Below are 24,166 nucleotides of genomic sequence, written 5' to 3' on the forward strand. Positions count from 1 at the left end.
CAAGCCACACATTACTTTTTCTCCGTGGTTTTCAAAACTGTGCTATGAAATCAATTAAGCAAAAAACTAATTCCTGGAGCTAACTACTTAAAGGCAATGATGACAGTAATTTCAAAGATAATATATACAAGTCAAATTTCCAGTAGTTTCCATAATTCCACATTACATCACATTACCTCAAAGTATACATGGACATGGTTAAAAGAAAAACAACACATAGTTAAAAGGATTTTTTAAAAATCAATTCCTCCCCCCCCCCCCTTTTGTATCTTTCCTCTTTTCAGAAACAGTTTTTAACAATTATCTGGTTTTAGTTCTTCTGGATGTTACCACCATAAGCTTCTAAATTTTTTTTTTTTAAGATTTTATTTATTTATTCATGAGAGACAGAGAGAGAGAGAGAGAGAGAGAGAGAGACAGAGACAGAGACACAGGCAGAGGGAGAAGCAGGCTCCATGTACCGGGAGCCCGACGTGGGACTCGATCCCGGGTCTCCGGGATCAGGCCCTGGGCCCAAGGCAGGCGCTAAACTGCTGGGCCACCCGGGCTGCCCTGACAGATACGTTCTTGACATTGAAGCCCACATTGTCCCCAGGAAGAGCCTCACTCAAAGCTTCATGGCGCATTTCACCAGACTTTACTTCAGTTGTAACATTGATCAGAGCAAAGGCGACCACCATGCCAGGCTTACGAACACCAGACTCCCCTCGGCCCACAGGGATGGTACCAATACCACCAATTTTGGAGACATCCTGGAGGGGCAGATGCAAGGGCTCATCAGCTGGACAAGCCGGGGCAGGGTGCAACCCCGAGCTCCGAGCAGCGTGCTTCCACGGGCACTCCCTTCGTCACGGGGGACTCTCATCCCTTGAACCAAGGCGGGTTAGCACTTGGCTCCAGCACGTTGCCAGCATTCCAACCAGGGATCGGCACGCATGCTACCGTGTCGGGGCTGTAGCCAATTTCCTTAATGTAGGTGCTGACTTCCTTGACGACTTCCTCGCATCTCTCTAGGCTGCAGGGTGGCTCCGTGGAATCCATGTTGTTAACACCAACAGTTAGTTGTTTTACACCCAGTGTGTAAGCCAGAAGGGCACGCTCACGGGTCTGCCCATTCTTGGAGACACCTGCTTCAAATTCGCCAACACCAGCAGCCACAATCAGGACGGCACAGTCAGCCTGAGATGTGCCTGGAACCATGTCTTTGATAAAGTCTCTGTGTCCTGGGACATCAGTGATGGTCACATAATACTTGCTGGTCTCGAATTTCCACAGGGAGATACCAGTGGTGATACCACGTTCACGTTCAGCTTTCAGTTCATCCAAGACCCAGGCGTACTTGAAGGAGCCTTTTCCCATCTCAGCAGCCTCCTCCCCAAATTTTTCGATCCCACCGCATTGGTAGATGAGATGGCCAGTAGTGCTCGACTTGCCCGAATCTTCGTGTCCAATGATGACGATGTTGGTGCGAGTCTTTTCCTTTCCCATTTTGGTTTAGGTTTAGCGGTGGTTTTCATGACACCTGTGTTCTGGCAGCAAACCCGTTGCGAAAAAGTCAGTTTCTATTTTTTTAGTCTTTTTTTTTTTTTTTAAGATGTATTTATTTATTTGAGAGCAAGAGAGTGAGTGAGGGTGAGAGAGAGCACCAGAGGGGAGGGGCAGGGGGAGAGGGAGAAGACAATTTAAGAGACTAGAAAAGGGGCAGCCTGGGTAGCTCAGCGGTTTAGCACTGCCTTTGGCCCAGGGTGTAATCCTGGAGACCTGAGATCGAGTCCCATGTCTGGCTCCCTGCATGGAGCCTGCTTCTCCCTCTGCCTCTCTCTCTCTCTCTCTCTCTCTGTGTCTTTCATGAATAAATAAATAAAATCTTTAAAAATGTATATACACTTTAACTCCTAGTTTTTACTCCATCCATTTCACACACAAACCCCCGACTCTGCACAAACGAATGAGGATATTACCATCCCTGCTGGGCCCTCCACCTCCTCTCCCTCCTTCACCTTCTAGCCTCTGCCACCTGAGCCTTTGCTTTCACACGATCAAAGCTGACAACATTTTCATTCTGTCCTTTGACCATCAAGCTGTCCTTGTTGGGTAGGGCCTAACATGGACAATCAGCAAACTGATTATATTAATATAACTACGTGAATATATTATTTACATAAAAGCCATGATTATGTTTCCCTCTCCATAGGTGTAATGTCTATTCCCTCACGCTGCCAGGAGTGAATATGTCTAATATGAAGGTATCAAAATTCTTCTGTCTCATATTCTTTCAACTGCTCAAAATTCTACCATAGTTTGCTTCATATTTGGATTATCAATTTCTTGCATAGATTTCCCCCTTGGACTTCTAACTTCCTTTTTAAAAAAAGACTTTACTTAGGGGCACCTGGGTGGCTCTGTCAGTTGGGCATCTGCCTTCAGCTCAGGTCATGATCCTGAGGTCCTGGGATGGAGCCCTGCATCAGGCTCCCTGCTCAGTGGAGAGCCTGTTTCTCAGGTCCCTTTGCTCATGCTCTCTCTCTGTCAAATAAAGAAGTAAAATCTTTTTTAAAAAATAAATATTTTATTTATTTATTCATGAGAGACACAGAGAGAGGCAGAGATATAGGCAGAGGGAAAAGCAGGCTCCCTGTAAGGATCCTGATGTGGGACTTGAACCCAGGACCCGAGCCAAAGGTAGATGCTCAACCACTGAGCCACCCAGGCGTCCCCTAACTTCCTTTCTTAATGAAGAAGAAACAGGACTTTGCCTCCAGTTTCCTCCCCTCACCCTTTTTCTCCAGTTTCTTACTTATTTTATATATTGCCTAGAATCCCATCTGTTGTTCCCTTTTTTTTTTTTTTAAGATTTATTTATTTATTTGAGAGACAGAGTGAGAGCTTTCGGGGAGAGGCAGAAAGAGAGGAGAGAATTTCAAGCAGACTCTGCGCTGAGTGCAGAGCTCCAGGCGGGGCTTGATCCCATGACCCGGAGATCATTACCCAGGTGGAAATCAGGAGCTGGCCGCGGAACCAACCCCGCTGCCCTGGAGCTCCCAATCTGTTGTTGTCCGTGGTGCTCTTCTCACGCCCAAACACTGATCGTTTGCAGAGCTCTCAACCTGGCTTGATTCCTCCATGGCTTGTATCTCACATCTTTTTTTCTCTTCCTTGGGGCTTTTCCTTTTTTACTGGAGCACATCCTCAAGCAAACTCATTTGAAAGGGTATGTGGCAAGTGAAGTTTATCTGCTTTAATTTTTTTTAAACATTTTATTTATTTATTTATTCATGAGAGACACAGAGACAGAGGCAGAGACAGAGGCAGAGGGAGAAACAGGCTCCATGCAGGGAGCCCGATGTGGGACTCGATCCCGGATTCCGGGATCAGGACCCGAGCCAAAGGCAGACGCTCAACCTCTGAGCTATCCAGGCGTCCCTGCTTTAATTTTCTTTAAAGATTTTATTTTTTTAAAGTAATCTCTACACCCAACTTGGGGCTTGAACTCACAACCCCAAGATCAAGAATCTCATGCTCCACTGGCTGGGCCAGCTGGGCACCCTAAAAGTCTTGCCTTTCGGCATTGTCTCTTCAGCCTCTTTCCCAGTTTCCCCTTCTTAGTGGAGACTCCAGTCCAAACCCACCCTGGGCCTTTGTCAGGCAGAGAAGATCCACTGTGGCGGGGGTCCTCCTGCACATTTCCTGTACTTTGCTCCCCCTGTGTACGCATTCAGGTCCTCTTTCCAGGTCTCACATTAGTTGCAATCTCTTAACTGCTGATGCCCAAGCCATCCCTCATTGCCTTTGTGACTATGGATTTAGACCCTTTTACATTCCTTGTCACTTCAGGAGGATCTTGGGAAGGAAGGAAATCTATATGTTCAGATCACTTCTTGAATCAGAACCTGTTTCATATACATTTGTTTTCCCTTGCCTTTTTGTTTGTGTTTATAAATACCAGAGCTGCATTTAACTCTATTTTGCTAAAAAAAGAGCCCCCCAAAACAAAAAACAAACAATCCGGAAACTACTGCCATGTGTTTGTGGAACATTTTTGCAAACTTCAGTAGGTCCTTTGGATGCTTAGGAATTACTGATGGTTAAGGCTAAAAAAAGAAACACACAAGGAATGTATGACTCCTGCAAGTTAAAGGATACAGCCCTGATTAGTTCTCAGATCAAGCGGCTAGGAATCCACAAGCTTCCTGAAATCGTACTTTATATAGAAAAATCACTGGTCCGGTTCCTGATAAGTTTCTAATTTCCAAGAGCAGAAGAGATACTTGGGTTTACAGCCTCGGCAAAAGGCAAGAGAGCCAAGCCCGTGAGGAATTAATAATGCCAGTAAGCAAAGTAATTATGATTCTCAGGACCCTTTCACTGTCAATTCTGATGATTTATTTCAACAAAAGTCTGTCTTAGCAGGGTAATCATGCCTGTAGAAAAATGGCAGTGTTTGAGCTCTCGAGGAGTATGTATGGATTTTGTGGATCTTACCTTTCTTGGAAGGACTGAGGATCAGTTAGAATTTTCATAGTTAGGTAAAGAGTCTTATTTGAGATAAATTATACTTAGCTTTCTTGTAAAATCTACAAATAATATAAAAACTACAAATGTAAGGGACACAGAATAATAGCACTCTGTCTCTTTAATTACAGCAGTGGGCTACAGGTAAATTAGCAGAGGTTTGTTAGTTTTCTGTAAGAATATCATGTGTCTTTTTAGAAGATTTTATTTATTTATTCATGAGAGACAGAGAGAGGCAGAGACCCAGGCAGAGGGAGAAGCAGGCTCCACGCAGGGAGCCCGATGTGGGGCTCGATCCTGGGACCCTGGGGTCATGCCCTGGGTCGCAGGCAGGTGCTCAACCGCTCAGCCACCCGGGGACCCTGAGTATCATGTTTTTATATTGCTAATCATCTTCTTAAAATATATACGCCCACTGTAAATTGTTGGAATGACCGCATATTTTTTGAAGATTTTATTAATTTATTTGAGAGAGAAAGAGAACGTGTGTGTGTGGGGCATGAATGGGGGCGGATCCCCGGGGAGCCCGGAGCCCCATGCGGAGCGCCACCCCAGCACCCTGGGGCCGCCCGCCGAGGGGAAGGCAGGCGCCCGGGGCCGCAGGTCAGTCAAGTTCTGCCCAAAGCCCACTGGGCCCACTTTCCCTCTGTGCTTTGCTTCCTTGGGCCCCAGCCCGTACTCGGTGAATCAAGGGAGAGCCAGGGGGAGGTAATAGGGAGATGGTGGGACCGGGCCTAAGGTGCCAGGTGCCTGCGGCGCTGCGGGCTGCAGCGGGCGGAGAGGCGGGCACCGGGCCCTTACCCGTCAGGGGTGGCACCCGGCTTCGGGGCTGCCCCGACCCATCCCCAGAGTACGGGCCCCTCGGGCTCACGGCCTGCACCCCGCTGGGGCCAGTGACACGACTTCGCCCCCGGGTCTGCGGGGCTCGGGGCGCTGGGCCACCTGGAGCTGGGCCACCTGGAGCCCGAGCCTTGTCGCGTGCTCTCCCCCGCAGGTGTTGGGACTGGCACCCATCGAGGGCTCGAGCGCCGTAGCCAAGCACGGCACCCTCTGAGGGCTGTGGGACCGCATGCCCAGGGAGGAGAGGGCGACCGGCCAGTGACCCTGAAGACCTGGAATCGTCTTTCTCAGCTCAGGGAGGCTGCCCGGCCCCCAGGTGTCCACCGCACCACCCAGGTCTCAAGCCTGGCAGGAGCGGCCACTTCTAAAGACCATGTTCAGGGGCGCCCGGGGCTCAGTGGTGGGGCGCCCGCTCGGCCAGGGCGGGACCCCGGGGTCCGGGATCGTCCCTGCGTGGGGCCTGCTTCTCCCACTGCCTGTGTCTCTGCCTCTCTCTCTCTCTCTCTCATGAATAAACAAAATCTTTAAAAATCAAATCAAATCAAATAAAAGCTATGTTCACAACAGCAGTCTCCTCAGGTAGGAATCCCCCCCTGACCGGGCCAGCTCTAGAAAGGTCCTCTGTATGAGGAAAGAAAACCAAGTGAGTGAACATAAATCACCCCTCGCCCTAGACCCACCCGGTGGACAAACCTAAGTCTGGCTACTTGCCACCAGTGGCAAATTTTGCAGTGTGGGCTCCTTTGCCAAGAGTTTTGTCTTCTGTCTTTTCCACTGGTAGTGGGGGTGGGGGTGCCACATGTGCCTGACACTAGCAGCTCGGCAGCGAGTGTGCAGGGACACAGAGGCCCTGGGCTCCGTGCACCCGCCCTGAGGACCTGATGGAGGGTTTCCAAGTGTAGACCAACACCCTGAACAGCCCAGAGCCCACGTGGGACCAGAGGCCAAGGCCAAACCACGGCCTCCTGGGAAGCCAGCTCCTTCAAATGCTAAGTAAACGTTCCCTCGGAGAAGCTGACCCCAGGCGTGAGATTCTTTCCTAAGTTAGGTCATCTGCAAAGTGGTTTGGAAAAAGTCCAGGCAGCCTCGGGACCTGAATCGATGACCTGAATAATATGCAGTTTGTAGGACAGAAACCCGCTGCTTTAAAAACGGATCTTGGCAGAGCTCTGTGCGTTTGCAGTGTCGCACCTGGCCGGAGTCTGTCTCACGTGGGCCCGTGAGTCCCCACCACCCCCCAAAGCCGGCGGACAGGCCCTGAGAACTCAGGAGGCCAGTGTCAAGGACACAAGGCGACAGCTCAGCTGGCTGCAGCGCTCTCTGTGGATGTCGCCACGGAGATCAGATTTTAGGTTCTTTCGATGCTTTGTCGTTCGTTTTACTGGACAGTTTACCAAGCACGGAGTGTGCGAAGTGTAACGGGAAACGACCTACAGGCCAGGGCCTGTCAGGGGGTTACAGGTGCACCTGACAGGAGCTGCTCCCTCCGGCCCTGACCCCGCTCCCTGGTGCCCTTAGTACCCGGCCGGGGCAGGAGGAGGGGACCAGTCACATTCTTTAGTGTGTGGTTTCTTTCTTTCTTTCTTTCTTTCTTTCTTTCTTTCTTTCTTTCTTTCTTTCTTTCTTTCTTTCTTTTTCTTTCTCTTTCCTTCCTTCCTTCCTTCCTTCCTTCCTTCCTTCCTTCCTTCCTTCCTTCCTTCCTCCTTTCCTCCTTTCCTTTCCTTTCCTTTCCTTTCCTTTCCTTTCCTTTCCTTTCCTTTCCTTTCCTTTCCTTTCCTTTCCTTTCCTTTCCTTTCCTTTCCTCCTCTCCTCTCCTCTCCTCTCCTCTCCTCTCCTCTCCTCTCCTCTCCTCTCCTCTCCTCTCCTCTCCTCTCCTCTCCTCTCCTCTCCTCTCCTCTCCTCTCCTCTCCTCTCCTCTCCTCTCCTTTCCTTTCTTAAAATCTATGTATTTACTTGAGAGGGGAGGGCACACGGCAGGGAGGGGCAGCGGCAAAGGAGACGCAGACCTTTGAGCAGGGAGCCCGCTGTGGGCCGCGACCCCAGGACCCGGGAAAGTTTCCAAACAGGCTTCGGGGGGGCGCCTGGGTGGCTCAGGCCACGGGAGTCTGGAGCCGCTTCGCCCCCCTGCCCCCACTCTCCAGGACACACGCCATGCACACTCTCTCCCTGTCAAATAAATGAATAAAATCTTTAAAAAATTAAAGAGGCTTTGAGAAAGTAATTCTGGGGGAGCTCCTGATGCCAATGGTAAGCTGGGTTGGCTCCTTCGAAAATGAATCCGGTTTTGCTTTCAGGGTAAGTGTGGAACGGAGTGAACACCACCGGCCCAGAGGCTGGGAGACCGTCGCAGCGGCATCTCTCTCACTAACTGCCCTACGTGGCCTTGGGTTTCCACCCTTACCCGTGAGAGAGGTGTCTGCCCAGCCCACCTCCGAGGCCGGCACTCTCGGCCCTGCAGTGTCCCATGTGGCAGGACTCTGGGAGACACGGCTCCTGCCATTGGGAGAGACCCCAAAACCACAGCCCTGCCCTCGGGTGCCAGTGGGCAGGGAGTCACTGAGCTGCAATGAAGAGGCCGAGGACAGCAGGGAGCACGGGTGTCACGGTGGGCTCACCCCCAGGCACCCACAAGCTGAACCCAGATCCAGCACCGTCCCTTTGCCCTCCCTTTTTATGTCAAAGGCATGATAATACCTGCTCCTGTATTTATGCAGCGTAGCTCCTGTCCCTTTCCTTGGCTTTGCAGAATGTGGGGATAGAGAAGTCCTTGGTCTCTTTGTGCTTAGCTGAAGCTAGAGCCCTGAAAACACACGTGATGGAAGCTCGATTCAGTCCTTAAGAAGGAGAAACTGAAAGCAATTTACCAAGGCGCAGCCCTTTACATCCACATAATGCAACATCCGGAGGATGAAACAATCTCTCTTCCTTTTAAAATCCAGGAAACTTCTTTTCCACAAATTTCTAGGATACCTTCCTTGTGTGTCATTGGCCTCCTGAATCAGGGCACATAGCTGTTCCTGAGTAACCCCTGGGTCCAGGGGCTGGACTGCGATCCGACGTGGCAGGCCCACTGCTGGGGCTGGGCCTGGAGCGGGCCTTCCTGGAGCCACACGGGCTGTGCGATGGCCAGAGCCTCGAGAGACTTGGTAAGAGTCACACCACTACGGGGAAGGACAAAAGGAAGAACGGAGGGGGCTCTCGTGACCAGAACTAGCCTCCGCAAATTTCTTAGATAACCTTCCAGAACATTTCATCCAGAGTTTCTGGTTCTGTGGGGCAGGGCAAGGAAGGCCACACCATCAGCGTATGTATCACATGGGACCCTCCGCCAGGTGCCGTGTTTTACAGACCCTCTCACGTTAAGCCTTAGAACAGTGCGGCGCTGGCTGCGCGGGGTGGGCTCCCGTTTTAGACACGGGGAAGCCGAGGCCCAGTGAACGTCAACGACGTGCCTGGAGACTCAGGACTAGTCAAGATGGAAATAAAATGAACAGTGTGGGCTCCGTGGCTGTGAAGTTACACCTACGCTGCTTCCTCTGTGTACCTGCCGCCCACCCAACCTCTCCGCTTGCTGGTCCTTCTCTAGAAGCTTCTGGCCTGCAACCTCAGCTCCCCCAACACCCCACTCCTAGGGCCACGTGTCATCTTGTGTCCCCAATAACTTGGGGCTCTGCCTTTTGCCTCTGGTGTTCACACCATCCTTCTCCACCCGACTCCCCTCTCTGACCCCGCGGCTCCCCCGTGTCCCTGGTCGCCTGCCCATCTTCCTAGCCTGTGAGCCCTCCTGCTTTCTTTCCTCTCTAACGTGTTGGGACTCTGCGGACACCATTGCACTGGCCCTTGGTGCACCCCTCCGTTTCCTCACCCCCGGTGCCCCCCCCTCGTTAACTACAGGCCTCCCTCACCGATTTTCCTTCTTCTTCTGACTCCTTTTTTTAAAAAGATTTTATTTATTTATTCATGAGAGACACACACACACAGACACACACACACACAGAGGCAGAGACCACACACAGGCAGAGGGAGAAGCAGGCTCAATGCAGGGAGCCCGATGTGGGACTCGATCCCGGGTCTCCAGGATCAGGCCCTGGGCTGCAGGCGGCACTAAACCACTGAGCCACCCGGGCTGCCCAATACCAAACATTTCTATCATCCCTTCTTGACCCTTTAGAGTCAGTTTTCCCCTCCACCCCCAACTCCAGGCAACCTCTGATCTGCCTTCTGTCAGTATAGATTGGTTTGTATTTTCTAGAATTCCATGTAAATGGAATCATGCAATATATACTCTTGTATCTGCCTTCTTTTCACTCAGCATAATATTTGAGATTCATCCATGTTGGTGAGTATTTCACAAGTTTCTTCCTTTTTATTGCCAAGTAGTATTCACTGTATGAATACATCACAGTTGTATTACCCATTCATCCATGATAGTCATACGGGTTGTTTCCAGTTTTAAGGCTGTTATGAATACAAACTGTGCTAACCATTCTTTTTTTTTTTTTTTAAGATTTTATTTTAGGATGCCTGGGTGGTTCAGTGGTTGAGTGTCTGTCTTTGGCTCAGGGCGTGATCCCAGGGTCTGGTGATTGAGTCCCAGATCGGGCTTCCTATGAGAAGCCTGCCTCTCCCTCTGTTCTCTGCCTCTCTCTCTGTTCTCTCATGAATAAATGTAAAAAAAGATTTTATTTATTTGTTTGAGAGAGCAAGTGAGTGCATGAGTGGGAGGGAAAGACACAGGCAGAGGGAGAAATAGACTCCCTGCTGAATAGGGAGCCCGATGCAGGGCACGATCCCACGACCCTGAGATCATGACCTGAGCCAAAGGCAGGCACTTAACCAACCGAGCCACCCAGGTGCCCCTGTTGTAAACATTTTTATATAAATCTTTGTGTGGAAAAATGTTTTTATTTTTCTTGAGCAAACACCTAAGAGTAGAATAGCAATGTTATAAGATAGTATGTGTTTAACTTTATAAGAAACTGCCGACAGATGGCCTTCTAGCGGAATTCTACCAAACATTTTTTAAAAATATTTTATTTATTTATTTGACAGAGAGAGCACAAGCAGGGGGAGTGTTAGGCAGAGGGGGAGGGAGAAGCAGGGCACCTGCTGAGCAGGGAGCCCAGTGCAGGGCTTGACCCTAGACCCCTGAGCCAAAGGCAGACACTTAACCAACTGAGCCACTCAGGCACCCCTCTACCAAACATTTAAAGAAGAATTAATACCTGTTATCCTGAAGCTATTTCAAAAAATAGAAATGGGAGGAAACCTTCCAAACTTTTCCTATGAGGCCAGCATTACCTTGATCTCAAAACTAGATAAAGACCCCACCAAAAAAAGGAGAATTACTGACCAATATCCCTGATGAACACAGATGCAAAAATTCTCTTCAAGATACTAGCCAATAGGATCCAACAGTACATCAGAAAGATTATTCACCATCACCAAGTGGGATCTATTCCTGGGCTGCAAGAGTGGTTCAACACCCACAAATACTACATTAATAAAAGAAAGGACAAGAACCATCTGATCTTCTCAATAGATGCAAAAAAAAAAAAAAAAAAAAAGCATTTGACAAAAGACAGCATCCTTTCTTGATTAAACTCCATGTAGGGACAGAGGGAACATATGTCAATATCATAAAAGCCATATATGGTTTTATGTCAATATCATAAAACCCACAGCAAATATCATCCTCAATGGGGAAAGACTGACAGCTTTTCCCCTAAGGTCAGGAATGCCACAGGCATGTCCACTCTCACCTCTGTTGTTAAACATAGTCCTGGGAATCCTCGCCTCAGCAATCAGACAACAAAAAGAAGTAAAAGGCAACCAAATTGGCAAAGAAGAAATCAAACTCTCCCTCTCTGGACATGATACTCTATGTGGGATTCCACCCCAAAACTACTAGAACTCATACAGGAATTCAGCAAAGTCACAGGACATAAAAATCAATGCACAGAAGTCAGTTGCATTTTTATACACTAACAATGAGGCAGAAGAAAGAGACATCAAGGAATTGATCTCGTTTACAATTGCCATAAGATACCTAGGAATAAACCTAACCAAAGAGGTAAAGGATCTGTATTCTGAAAACTATAGAACACTCATGAAAGAAATTGAAGAAGACACAAAGAAATGGGAAAGCATTCCATGCTTATGGATCGGAAGAACAAATATTCTTAAAATGTCTATGCTACCCAGAGCAATTTGCACATTCGAGGAAACCCCTATCAAAATACCACCAACATTTTTCATAGATCCAGAAAAAACAAATCCTAAAATTTGTATGGAACCAGAAAAAACCCCGAATAGCCAAATGTTGAAAAACAAACTAAAGCTAGTGGCATCACAATCCTGGACTTCGAGCTGTACTACAAAGCTGTGATCATCAAGACAGTGTGGTACTGGCACAAAAACAGACACATAGATCAATAAAACAGAACAGAGAACCCAGAAATGGGCCCTCAGCTCTATGGTCAACTAATATTTGACAAAGCAGGAAAGACTATCCACTGGAAAAAGGTCAGTCTCTTCAATAAATGGTGCTGGGAAAATTGGGCAGTGACGTGCAGAAGAATGAAATTAGATCATTCTCTTACACCAGACTCTCTTACACCAGAGTTTGAGATAAACTCAAAATAGGGAAAAACCTAAATGTGAGATAGCAATCCATCAATCCTAGAGGAGAACACAGCTGGCAACTTCTGTGACCTTGGCCCCGGCAACTTCTGTGACCTTGGCCCCAGCAACTTCTTACTAGATATGTTTTCAAAGGCAAGGGAAACAGAAGCAAAAATGAACTATTGGGACTTCATTAAGATAAAAACCTTCTGCACAGCAAAGGAAACAGTTGGCAAAACTAAAAGACAACCAGCAAAATGGGAGAAGATATTTGCAAATGTCTTAACAGATAAGGGGCTAGTATCCAAGATCTATAAAGAACTTATCAAACTCAACACCTAAAAAAACAAAAACACAGTAAAAAAATGGGCAGATGACACGAACAGATATTTCTCCAAATAGGACATTCAAATGGCCAACAGACATGAAAAAATGTTCCACATCACTCGGCATCAGGGAAATACCAATCAAAACCACAATGAGATACCACCTCACACCAGTCAGAATGGCTAAAATTAACAACACAGGATACAACAGATGTTGGCGAGGATGAGGAGAAAGGGGAACCCTCTTGCAGTGTGGGTGGGAATGTGAACTGGTGCAGCCACCCTGGAAAGCTGTGTGGAGGCTCCTCAAAGAGTTAAAAATAGGGGTGTTGGGTGGCTCAGTCATTTAAGTGTCTGCCTTTGGCTCAGGTCATGATCTTGAAGTCCTGGGCTCAAGCCCCACATCGGGCTCCCTGCTCCTCAAACAGCCTGCTTCTTCCTCTTCCTCTGCCTGCTACTCCGCCTGTTTGTGCTCTCTCTCTCGCTCTAAAATAACTAAATAAAATCTTTTTTTAAAAAAAAAGTTAAAAATAAAGCTACCTATGACTCAGCAATTGCTCTACTAAGTATTTATCCAAAAGATACAAACACAGTGAATTGAAGGGTCACCTGCATCCCACTGTTTACAGCAGCAACATCCACAATAGTCAAACTATGGAAAGAGCCTGGATGTCTATTGCGAGATGGATGGATAAAGAAGAGGTGATATATATATATAGATATAATGGAATATCATGTAGCCATCAAAAAGAATTAAATCTTGCCGTTTGTAACCACGTGGATGGAACTAGAGGGTATTATTCTAAGTGAAGTAAGTCAATTGGGGAAAGGCAATATATGATTTCACTCATATGTGGAATTTAAGGAACAAAATAGATAAACATAGGAGAAGGGAAGGAAAAATAAAATAAGATGAAAACAGAGAAAGACAAACCATAAGAGACTCTTAACTCTAGGAAATAAACTGAGGGCTGCTGGAGGGAAGGTGGCAGGGAGAGATAATTGAGTGATGGGCATTAAGGAGGACACTTGATGGAATGAGCACTGGGTGTTATATGTGATTGATGAATTACTAAATTCTACCTCTGAAACTAATAATACGGTATAAGTTATTTTTTATTTTTATTTTTTATTTTATTTTTTAAATTTTTTTAAAGTTATTTTTTTAAAAAAATATTTTATTTATTTATTCATGAGACATACAGAGAGAGAAGCAGAGACACAGGCAGAGGGAGAAGCAGGCTCCCTGAGGGGAGCCCGGATGTGGGACTCTATCCCCGATCCCGGGATCACGCCCTGGGCCCAAGGCAGATGCTCAACCACTGAGCCCCCAGGCGTCCCTGGTATATGTTAATGAAATTGAATTTAAATACATTAAAACAAAAAAAAAGAAAGAAAGAAAGAAAGAAAACGAGTAAAGGAAAAAAGAAAGACACAAACCAAAAAAGAAAAAGATAAAGCAAAAGAAACTGCTAAGCTTTTTTTCTAAAGAGAAAGTTCCATTTTTTTTAAAGATTTTATTTATTCATTCATGAGAGACAGAGAGAGAGAGAGAGAGAGAGAGAGAGGTAGAGACACAGGCAGAGGGAGAAGCAGGCTCCATGCAGGGAGCCTGACATGGGACTGGATCCCAGGTCTCCAGGATCACGCCCTGGACTGAAGGCGGCGCTAAACCACTGAGCCACTCGGGCTGCCCAGATTGTGCCATTTTAAAAAAGATTTTGTTTTATTTATCAATTTTAGAGAGAGAGTACACATGCACATGTGCACATTTGTGAGTAGGGGGAGGAGCAGAGAGAGAGAGAGAATTCCAAGCAGACTGTGCTGAGCCCGGAGCCAGACATGTGGCTTCATCCCACGCCTCTGGGATCATGACCTAAATTGAAATCAAGAGTCAGACACTTTAGCTGACTGAGCCACCCGGGCACCCTGAGGTTGTGCCATTTTAAAAACACATGCCACCAGCAATGTAGGGCAGTTTCGGTTGCCTCCCATTCTTGTTAGGGCATCCTTCCATCTGAAAATTTCTCTGGCTTCCTCTGACTGAGCTCAGAGGGCCACCAGGAACAAGTCCTAAACTGTGCCTCTGGGCACCAGGGGCAAGTACGAAGGGAAAGGACAAAGTGGAGAAAGCGTGTATCTAGGTAAGGTGATGCTGTGTGGGGGTTTGTGTGTATCTCAGCACAGGGGGCGTAGGGGTGGCTCCAGTCTGAGGTCAGTGCATGACCATCTACGAAGGAAACACCCATTGCATCAAGTGCTACTATATACCCAAATCCCATCTCCAAACCTACAGAATAGGCTAGACTATGTGTGTCTAGACTCCACGAACTACATATTGCCTGATGACCGTCACCAAGTCCTACCTCTCACCTCGTATCAGAGGGAAATGCTCTATTTCTGGTTACTGCACACCAGCCAGCAGTACTGAATGTGGTTGGGTCAAGAAATGTCAAATGTCTAAATAATTCCACAGGCATATTAAAGCACTTGAAAATTCTAGTTAAAAGGTTATTATTAGTATTATTATTACTTTTTGCATCTGGGTGAGGCTGCTGATAGCATCTGAGGCAATGTTATCTTAAGAAACAAAGTTTATTTATTAAAATAAGCAAAATAGCAATTGAAATTAAGTTAAATGGGAAGCAGAAACCAGTATTACCTCTGACATTTGTTTCACAAACCTTTCTTAAGGGTAACTTGGTGAGCATGACTCTAAAAATGCAAAGATTTGAATCAGTACTGACACACTAAAAATAATCTTAAAAAACATGTTGACAAAGAAGGGTGAAAACTATTTGATCACATCACTTTCCCCCAACTGGCTTGTTAGTACATCAGCACCCTTGTCAAAGGAAGTCAGAGAGTTAAGAGCAAATCTTCAATTAAAATCTTCATTTTCTCAGGACGCCTGGGTGGCTCAGCAGTTAAGCGTCTGCCTTCAGCTCAGGGCATGATCCCGGGTCCTGTGATCAAGTCCCGCATCGGGCTCCCTGCATGGAACCTGCTTCTCCCTCTGCCTGTGTCTCTGTGTCTCTCATAAATAAATAAAATATTTTTAAAAATCTTCGATTCTCTTTGGTAGGACTTGAAAGTGTATACTTCACGTTTCTGCAGCTACTTCCCTGGGATCAGTACTCATCTTCTCCTCTTTCACACCCAACAGTGGTAAGACGTGTGTTGGCTGAGCTGAGTCTGGGACCCAGGGCTTTGACATGTATTTTTTTTTAATTTTTTATTTATTTATGATAGTCACAGAGAGAGAGAGAGAGAGAGAGAGAGAGGCAGAGACACAGGCAGAGGGAGAAGCAGGCTCCATGCACCAGGAGCCCGACGTGGGATTCGATCCTGAGTCTCCAAGATCGCGCCCTGGGCCAAAGGCAGGCGCTAAACCGCTGCGCCACCCAGGGATCCCGACATGTATTTTTATAATCTTTCTGCAGACATTAAAAAATATTTAAACAACTAAAAAATCTTCAGCACTCATGGCCATGTTGTAATAAAAGTACAGTATTTGAATGCTAAGCCATTTCTTTAAGGATCATTGTTAAGTTTTCAGACATTGTGTACAGATTTCAATGATGTCAATTTGCGATGTGACTTTGAAATTCCTTTTACTAAAGGGGCAGTGTCTACTTCTCCATCCCCTTGAATCTGGGAGGGCTTGTGTCTTGCTTTGGCCAATAGAATGTGACTGTAGTGAGGATGTGCCAATTCCAATCTCAGACCTCAAGATGTCCTGCACGTTTCCTTCTTCTTTGCTTCTCTGCCATTGCCATGAGAATATGTCAGGATTAACATGCTGGAGGATAGGAGACCCATGGAGCACAGTTAAGTTGCCCCAGTTATCCCAGTCAAGACCTTCCTAAATCGGCTAACAGATTCCCAGAATATATCAGAACTATTTACCTGACTATCCCAGAGCATGAGCAATAAATGCTTATTGTTCTATACCTTTGGGGTTTTGTGTGGTTTGCTATGCAGCAATGCCTGATTGATGTTGTATGTCAACAGGGGGTGTTGCTATTGTTGCTGTTTTCAAGTAGACCCCATGCCCAACGTGGGGTTTGAATTCAGGAACCTGAGATTAAGAGCTGCATGTTCTACCAACTGAGCCAGTTAGGTACCCCCTCAACAGGAGTGTTTAAAACTCAAAAATACCATTTAAAAATAAAATGGCCAATTATATACTCTCTTTTTGCTTCTGAAAAGTTTTGTTTCCAGATTATTTTTAAAAGGTTTTATTTATTTATTTAAAAGATTTATTTATTTATTTGAGATAGAGAGCAAGCAGGAGCTGGAAGGGCAGAGGGAGAGGGAAAGAGAATCTGAAGCAGACTCCAGTCTGAGTGCAGAGGCCAATGCAGGGCTTGATCTTATAACCCTGAGGCTCAATCTCATGACACAATCTCAGGGTCATGAGATCACAACCTGAGCCATATTTTTGGGAGATCATAACCTGAGTCAAAACCAAGAGTCAGTTGCTTAACCGACTGTGCCACTCAAGTGCCCCTTAAGTTTATTTATACAATCTTTGCACCTAATGTGGGGCTTGAATTCCTGACTCTGAGATCAAGAGTCACATGCTCCACCATCTGGGATCATGACCTGAGCCAAAGGCAGAGGCGTAACCCCTCAGCCACCCAGGTGCCCCCAGAAATTTCTTTAATATTAGTTCCGTTGTGCTTAAAGTTGGGTGTGCATAAGAATCATGCCTGCTCCTTGTTAAAAATGTGGATGGTCTAGGCCCCATTGCAGAAATTCTGATTATAGGTGTGGGATAGAGCCCAGAAATCTGCATTATCACAAGCAGCTCAAATAATTATCATGGATTACGTTTTGAGGAACACTCAGTATAGTCACATCTGTGTGGCTCTCTCAAGTACCCATGCTGCCTTCACCGTACAGAAATAACGAGTCCGTGGTGCTTGATTCAGTCTCACTAAATTGATCATTTAATTTGATAACTAGGGCAGCCCAGGTGGCTCAGTGGTTTAGCGCCTCCCTCAGCCCCGGGCGTGATTCTGGAGACCTGGGATCGAGTCCCACATCGGGCTCCCTGCATGGAGCCTGCTTCTCCCTCTGCCTGTGTCTCTGCCTCTCTCTCTCTGTGTGTCTCTCATGAATAAATAAATAAAATCTTAAAAAAACAATTTGATAACTATAACTAAAGGAGTAAGTGAAATTAAGTACCCCAAAACAGGGTGTCAAGTAGGGTAGAAGTTAAAGAAATAAAGCTCTGGTATTTTTAAAAAAGACTTTATTTAGGGACTCCTGGATGACTCAGCAGTTGAGTGTCTGCCTTTGGCTCAGGACGTGATCCTGGGGTCCTGGAATCAAGTTCCATATCAGGCTCCTTGCACAGAGCCTGCTTCTCCTGTCTCTGCCTCTCTCTCTCTCTGCCTCTCTCTGTGTCTCTCATGAATAAGTAAATAAAATCTTAAAAAAAAAAAAGATTTTATTTAAATATTTATTTTGGGGAATAGGGAGAGGGAGAGAGTCTCAAGCAGACTCTTTGCTGAGTACAGAGCTCAACTTGGAACTCAACTTCATGACCCTGAGATCTTGACTTGAGCTGAAACCAATACTCAAACGCTTTACCAAATGAGCCACCCAGGCACTTCACTTTAGCATTTTTTTTTTTTTTTTTTAAAGGAGCTTATGGTGTCTGCCTTTGCTTCACATCATGATTCCATGGTCTTGGGATCAAGCCCTGCATCAGGCTTCCTGCTCAGCGAGGAATCTGCTTCTCTTTCTCCCTCTGCTCCTTCCCTCATTTGTGCTCTCTCTCTTTGGCCCATTCTCTCTCTCTCAAATAAATAAATAAAATCTTAAAAAAATAAACAAAGGAGCTTATGGAAGGATTAATCAGATTGTTCAAATACAAGATAATATGTGGGTTATATACATAACTTACTTTAAATAATAAGAGGACTGACATAATTATGCAGTCAAAATAAAGCTTTAGCTTTGAGGAAATAATGTTTGGCACTTGATGAGGAAAGATGAATTCCATGGGAAAATAAATGAGCAGCCCTTTTGGTGTAAGTATAAAGTCTATAAAAGGAAAAAGTCCAGCTCTGGTTATGTTTATTGACAAAATACTGTGCTAGGGACGCCTGGGTGGCTCAGACGCCTGGGTGGCTGGTTAGGGACGCCTGGGTGGCTCAGAGGTTGAGTACCTGCCTTGGGCTCAGGGTGTGACCCCGGGGTCCTGGGATCGAGTCCCACGTCGGGCTCCCTGCAAGAAGCCTGCTTCACCTTCTACCTGTGTCTTGGCCTCTCTGTGTCTCTCATGAATAAATAAATAAACTCTAAAAAAATAGAGTCTGGCTGGTTAAAGACATTTTTATGTTTTTAAGTTTTGAAGAATTCCAAGGTTCCACAGTTAATTTTGGAATAATCTTGAAAGTGCTGAACATGGGTGTGAAAATCAGAATTTTCTAACATTTTTATCCTCTGCTTGAATAAAAATATTGAGGCATGAAGTACTAATTATGGTGAGGAGATGCTCAAGAGTCTGTTAAAAAATTATAGCAGGCCAGGGATCCCTGGGTGGTTTAGCGGTCTAGTGCCGCCTTTGGTCCAGGGCATGATCCTGGAGACCTGGGATCAAGTCCCACGTTGGGCTCCCTGCATGGAGCCTGCTTCTCTCTCTGCCTCTGTATCTCTCATGAATAAATAAATAAAATCTTAAAAAAAAAATTACAGCAGGCGTAGCACCACATACCTTTGCACTTTGGGAAGAGAAGAATGTGGTAAGAGAGGCTTTTGTTTTCCTATTTGTTTGATTATTTAATGTTTGTTTTATTTTAATATCATTGCTTTTTGTTAGAGAAGTTGTATCTAGTCAGGAAAATGGTGGGAAATACATTAAAAGGAAAAAGTAGTTCCACTCTCCAAACACAAGTTTAAATAGATTGGCATATTTCCCATTAGCCTTTGTTAATAGATCCCACACAGGCCTATTTTTTTTCTTCCATATTGTTGGTTTCATATTGTATATACATCATTGCATTTTGCTTTTTAAAAAATTAAATATTATAGGCACTTCTCAGTTATATGCACACCATACATGCCTTTTAAATGGGTGTGATCCTCTTCATAGAAGTAGTGCTTGAGGGTTGAACATCTAGATGGTTTCCAGGCTTTTACTAATATGTAAATAAGGATGTTATTAAAAACTAGAAATTTATTGTCTCTTTTTTGTTGTTGTTGTTACTTAAAATGATCTCTTGAGGATTGATTTCCAAAAGTCATGCAACTGGATCCAAGGTTATGGACATCTTAGGGGTGAGACATTTTGTCAAATTGTTTTCCTAAAGCATGCCTACCAGCTTTCTCTTACTCTCGTTGTTTTTTCAATTTTTTTAAAAAAGACATCTATTTATTTGAGAGAGAGCAAGCAAGCACGCAGGGGTGGGGGTCAGAGGAAGTAGACTGAAAGGGAGAGAAAGTCTCAAGGAGACTCTGGGGTGAGTGAGGAGCCAGACGTGGGGCTCGATCTCACAACCCTGAGATCACGACCTGAGCTGAAACTAAGAATCCCATGCTTAACTGACTGGGCCACCCAGACACCCGTATTTGCTGGTTTTTATATTTTCTTTCTTGCCTTCCTTCTGTAGGAACCTGCTTATAGCCATCCTAGAAAAAAACCAAAAACAAAAACCCGTTGCTAATTAGGCAGGAGCCAGGGCCAGCTTATGTTAAATTGCAGATAAATGATTATTGCCAAGTACCACATTTTTTCATATAGTTTTTTTTTTTAAGATTTTATTTATTTATTCATGAGAGACACAGAGAGAGAGAGGCAGAGACACAGGCAGAGGGAGGAGCTGGCTCCATGCAGGGAGCCCGACACGGGACTCGATCCCGTGTCTCCGGGATCATGCCCTGGGCCGAAGGCGGCACTGAACCTCAGGGCCACCTGCGCTGCCCTCATATAGTTCTTCTTTAACTATTTAGTAGTTTTCTCATCCTTGTAAAAGGGCTTCCAGGATAAAGAATTTGCCCCAGAATTTATGGTGCATGCATGTGCTGCAAACGCAGGTTCCTAGAATCGACCCAACACTGTTTTCTCGCAGGCACGGTGGAGTCACACATCCCTTCAGGGTGACCCATGGGCTGACTCATTTGCCTTAGAGTTTCCATAGCTGCTCATCCCTGCACCACCAAGGCTGAAGCTCCTGGTGCTGACGAGTATCCCCAGGATGTCCCTGAAGTCACAATTCTTTGGCCAGACCCAGAAACAAGAAACAGCTGTGCTTTCCGGTAACCAGGCCCTGCTGCTATCTGCTGGGCGTTATCTGTACAAACAGGGGTGGGGAGCCGCCACTGTAAATCCCCAGCCTCCTGTGAATTAGTTCTATGTATGAGATTAGAACCTTTTAAGCTATCTCTCCCCCTAGAAAAGAACCCAAGAGTGGGGGGAAAAATACAGCAAGATAGATATCACCTAAAACAAACTTGATTAAGCACCTAAGTTACATTAAAAATTGCCCCAATTTTACCACAATTAAAACTAATGCCTCAGAAAATGATTTTAAGGATATGAGAATTGAATTTTTTGAGTGCTTGGACCTTAAACGTGGCCACTTTTGTCCCAGGGCCATCTTTTAGGGCCCTGGCACTCCAAGTGTGGTCTGAGGAACCGCCATGTCAACATCCATGTCAACATCACCTGGGAACTGGTTAGACATGCAGACCCCACCCCATGTTGACTGTAGTTAGGAAGATCCCCGGATAATTTGAATGCATGTTAAATTTGAGAAGCATTTTTTTTTCAGTGTAAGCTCTATGCTCAATGTGGGGTTTGAACTCATGACTCTGAGATCGAGTCACATGCTCTACGATTGAGCCGGCCAGGCGCCCCAAGAAGCACTCCTTAAAGCAGTGCTGTGAACTCTGGCTTACACGTTAGACTCTCCAAGGGAGCCTGAAAACAACATGTCCAGGCCCCACCCCAAAGATTCTGACTCATAGTGGTTGAGAGTGGGGACTGGACACTGGAAATGTTTAGCAGATCTACAGTGACTCTGTGTGTAGCCAGGGATGAGAACTGACCTAAAGTTCCCGAAACTTCCTTCTAACAAGGCAGAGTTGCTATAAGATCTGAGGTCTTCAAGTTCCATGCTTCTTAATGAAGTATTCTATATTATGATTGAATCTAAAACCTGGTTAACTCCCGGAAGACAGGAATACATTAAAAAATATTTTTTAACATCATGTAGACTAGTTTCAAGAGCAATTATATATCTTGGGATAAGAAACAAAACAACTAAAACACACAGAACAATTTAGGTCTTTTTTTTTTTTTTTCCCATAAGTAAGCCCAGGCTCACTGTGGGATTTGAACTCGAGACCCTGAGATCAAGAGTCTCTACCAGTGGAGCCAGCCAGTTCATCCCAGGGTCTTAATTTTTTTTTTTTTTAAGATTTATTTATATTTGAGAGAGATAGAACGCCCGTAAGAGAACACGAGTACAGGGAGGCTGAGAGAGAGGGAATTCTCTAGCAGCATGATTCCTTAATCCTGACCTGAGCTAAAATCAAGAGTTGGACACCTAACCAAGAGCCTCCCAGGCACACCCCAGGGTCTTATACCATTTTTTTTTTTTTTTAAGAATTTATTTATTGAGACATAGGCAGAGGGAGAAGCAGGCTTCCCCTGGGGAGCCTGATGCAAGACTCAAACTGAGGACCCCAGGATCATGACCTGAGCCGAAGGCAGAGGCTCAACCACTGAGCCACCCAGGCGCTCCGGGTCTTCTTAAATGCATCAGAATATTGGCTATCCCACCCTCCATCATGTTCTCACTTCCCTGCATGGGTCACGCAGCAGCATGCTAAAAAGTCCCAATACTGTGGTCATTAAAATGAGCAAAATAGGCCTACTGGCCCTGCTACCACCTGATGTCTTCAGGCTATAAATGCAGCTTTCCAAGGGATCTCCACAGGGCCTCCTGAGTCATTTCCTGAAGTGATGAGCATACAGCCAGCTGGCTAAAAGCTACTGTGTTATCTGAATCCCAAGATGCTGTTGAATCTGACCTCTGGTTTTCTGTTTCCAGAAGACCAGCATGCAGTCAACAGTCCACACGACAAGAAGTGTGGAGGCTGACGTTCACTTTAGTGAGGCTGCTGGGGGGAGTTCACAGTAGCTGGCTGTAAAACAGGACTCCCACAATGCTTGCCAACTTTGAAGCCACACTGGACCTGCTTGAATCGGTTGCTCTTGCTTCAAGGTACTGATCCTTTCAGCTGTGAGGCTGCCAGAAACTCAGTGGAGCCAGAGCCAAGTGTTTACCCTTAGAACTGCTTTTTAATTATGACTGATTCCTACGTCTTCTGGAAGGCAATAAAGTTGGGAAATCTTGCCTAAGAGCAGGACAAGGCTGAGGACACCTTAATGCACTGAAAAATTATTGAGGACCCTAAAGATTTTTCATTTATGTAGATTATATGCAGTGGTGTGCTGGAGTCAGCTTGTATCAGAATTCAATATTCAGGAATTTTGTTCTTTTTTTTTTTAAATATTTTATTTATTTATTCATGAGAAACACAGAGAGAGAGGCAGAGACACAGGCAGAGGGAGAAGCAGGCTCCCTGCAGGGACCCTGATGTGGGACTCAATCTTGGGACCTTGGGATCACATCCTGCGCCGAAGGTAGACGCTCAAGTACTGAGCTACCAGGCACCCCTCAATATTCAGGAATTTCTCAAGCCAACTGTTGAACCATTGAAAACTTGAAATTGGCAGCCAAGAAGGGTGTTTACACTATGGAAATTGGCAAATGCTATGTATTGGGGCTCTTTTCTTTTTCTCTGGAGATCAACAGCAAACCACACCGATTGTATCCACCAACATTTACCATATTAGACATTAAAATGGAGAACTTTATTTATTTATTTATTTTTTAAATGGAGAACTTTAGAAAATATTTTTCACTTAATAAATCTATGACACGTTAACAGAAATACTATATTCTTTTCACAAAAAATTTTTCTTCCCCAAATAATGATTTCTTGAGGACAGTTGCACTGTTTTCTGTCTTTGCACACTTCTTTAATGGCTGGCTTTGATGGAAGACGGTCAGATTTTCGTGTCTCCTCCTACGTTCCCTCTGTTGTGATATCCCGTCGTGCAGTCACTGGAAAACTCAACTGCATGGTCATGAAAGAATCAGACCGAGGAAAAGCAAATGACACAGTAGTGCTAAGAGAGCTGTGATGTCATACATCTTTCAGAAAGGCCTCAAAGACTCAGAATTCCTGCACTGGAGCATTTCTTCTTTGTTCACACTGCGGCCTGCTTAACCACTTCCTGCACCAGGCACAACTAGGCTTATCCTGAGCTCAGTTACTCTCCACACATACCTCTGGTCTAGTAATTTTGAAAGGAAGAACCACACGGTGATGCCATTTCTGCCAGGAAATCACTGTTGTGGCTGTTTTCCCCTTCGTTTTTGCTAGGTCACCTTGAAGATTAGTTTCTGGTAGAGGGTCCAGGCCTCACAGACTTAAAAACCTCGTTCAAAGGGCAGCCCCGGTGGCACAGCAGTTTGGCGCTGCCTGCACCCAGGATCGAGTCCCACATCGGGCTCCCTGAATGGAGCCTGCGTCTCCCTCTCCCTCTGCCTGTGTCTCTGCCTCTCTCTCTGTGTCTATGAATAAATAAATAAAATCTTAAAAAAAAAAAAACTTCGTTCCTAAACACCGCTTAACTTTGTCCACTTGCTCTTAGGGCTTAAACCTTCCTGAAGGATATGCCAATTTTTCTCCATTTCTTACATTTATAAGAATAACCTAAAATTTTCCACATTTGTATTCAATAGCCAAATATCCTATTTCCTTAAAAATCCTAT

The 24,166-nt window shown here is 45.6% G+C and overlaps 1 pseudogene; it reads right to left on the minus strand.

Annotated features, from left to right (window-relative positions):
• Positions 1-500: 500 nt before the first annotated feature.
• LOC144291466 (elongation factor 1-alpha 1 pseudogene) lies at positions 501-1,488 on the minus strand (annotated as a pseudogene).
• Between the last annotated feature and the right edge of the window lie 22,678 nt (positions 1,489-24,166).

The sequence above is a fragment of the Canis aureus genome, chromosome 2 (genome assembly GCF_053574225.1).
Source record: "Canis aureus isolate CA01 chromosome 2, VMU_Caureus_v.1.0, whole genome shotgun sequence".
Classification (NCBI taxonomy): Eukaryota; Metazoa; Chordata; class Mammalia; order Carnivora; family Canidae; genus Canis; species Canis aureus.